This window comes from Bison bison, unplaced genomic scaffold (assembly GCF_000754665.1).
Source record: "Bison bison bison isolate TAMUID 2011002044 unplaced genomic scaffold, Bison_UMD1.0 scf7180017864181, whole genome shotgun sequence".
Lineage (NCBI taxonomy): Eukaryota > Metazoa > Chordata > Mammalia > Artiodactyla > Bovidae > Bison > Bison bison.
This window is the reverse complement of record NW_011494753.1, coordinates 7,561,663-7,563,580: the sequence shown is the minus strand read 5'-3', so window position 1 is coordinate 7,563,580 and position 1,918 is coordinate 7,561,663. Positions and strand designations below refer to the sequence as shown.

Below are 1,918 nucleotides of genomic sequence, written 5' to 3'. Positions count from 1 at the left end.
AGCTTCAGCATCAGTCCTTCCAATGAATATTCAGGACTGATTTCCTTTAGGATGGACTGGTTGGATCTCCTTGCTGTCCAAGGGACTCTCAAGAGTCTTCTCCAACACCACAATTCTAGGTTGGTCATAACTTTTCATCTAAGAGGTAGGTATAGAGAAATAATTTCTGGGTGATTTTTCCATTGCTTCTGTTGGTTATGCATATAAAGTGCTCTCTGAGATAGGATGATTCAATCTAACTTTGCAGAGTGGACAATAAGAATTTTAAGCAGAGATCTGCCAGCCACAAGCAATAATAACGGTATTCCATTAGGACGTCTACTTATTTACAAGGGCAGCCTATAATGGGGATCTTTCAGACTTTCTTCGGACACAGGAAAAACAAACAAAACCAAAAAGTCAGTAATAACTAGGCTCTAAATATGAGAATGCCAAGGATTATGTGAGAGAAAAAATAATAAACCTAAAATTAATTCACCAATAAGCCATTAAAAATAAGTCTCACAAAACCACTGCAAAACATATTCCACAATGATCTTTGTGAATAAAGTCAATATTTCAAAATGCTTTAGCAGCAATTTCTACAATGAATTTAAAGTTGAAAGTATTAAGAATATAAATTATAAGTGTCTTGGCAGTATTTAAAATCTTGCATAATATAAGATGGTAAAGAAAACAGTGGGAAATGAGTACTGAAGAAATTGCTAGTGAAATCTGAGGATTTCAAAACCTTTATAACATAATGAACAGTTTAAAAAGTCTAGAAATCATTCCTATAAAAACACATTTAGTGCCAGAGATAGAATGTATATTTCCTACTCTTGCCACCACTGGTCTTTTATCTTTGAACACAAATATGATTTGGTGCCCAGCAGAAAGGCTAAGCAGTTAACAGCCTATGAGGGAACTCTGACAGCCAAGCTCCTGTTTTCATATTGGTGCCTGCCTTGTTATGGAGGGCTGGGCTATGTGAACTGCCTGCCAAGGGCAGCTCATTAAGAGAGACATCTTGGATGGAAGTGTGAAAAACTATGTATTTACCTGAAGAAACTTTCAGAGCACTTAATTTTTACCCTTTTACCTCTTAAAGAAATAAAGTGAAGTTTTCCAGAATGATTTAGAAACAAACAACAGAATTATCACTGAAGGCCCCAGTTTCAACAGGCAAAACTCTGCCTCTAGCCAGTTCTTCAGTTCAGTTGAGTCGCTCAGTCGTGTCCGACTCTTTGTGACCCCATGAATCGCAGCACACCAGGCCTTCCTGTCCATCACCATCTCCTGGAGTTCACTCAAACTCATGTCCATCGAGTCGGTGATGCCATCCAGCCATCTCATCCTCTGTCGTCCGCTTTTCCTCCTGCCCCTAATCCCTTCCAGCATCAGAGTCTTTTCCAATGAGTCAGCTCTTCGCATCAGGTGGCCAAAGTACTGGAGTTTCAGCTTTAGCATCATTCCTTCCAAAGAACACCCAGGGCTGATCTCCTTTAGAATGGACTGGTTGGATCTCCTTGCAGTCCAAGGGACTCTCAAGCATCTTCTCCAACACCACAGTTCAAAAGCATCAATTCTTCAGCACTCAACTTTCTTCACAGTCCAACTCTCACATCCATACATGACCACTGGAAAAACCATAGCCTTGACTAAACAGACCTTTGTTGGCAAAGTAATGTCTCTGCTTTTGAATATGCTGTCTAGGTTGGTCGTAACTTTTCTTCCAAGGAGTAAGCGTCTTTTAATTTCATGGCTGCAGTCACCATCTGCAGTGATTTTGGAGCCCAGAAAAATGAAGTCTGACACTGTTTCCACTGTTTTCCCATCTATTTCCCATGAAGTGATGGGACCAGAGCCATCATCTTCATTTTCTGAATGTTGAGCTTTAAGCCAACTTTTTCACTCTCCTCTTTCACTTTCATCAAGA

The 1,918-nt window shown here is 39.9% G+C and overlaps 1 protein-coding gene across 1 annotated transcript in view; it reads right to left on the bottom strand.

Moving 5' to 3' along the window:
- HMG20A (high mobility group 20A) overlaps nt 1-1,918 on the bottom strand; it is an 82,668-nt gene that overhangs the window by 8,607 nt on the left and 72,143 nt on the right. The window lies entirely within an intron of this gene.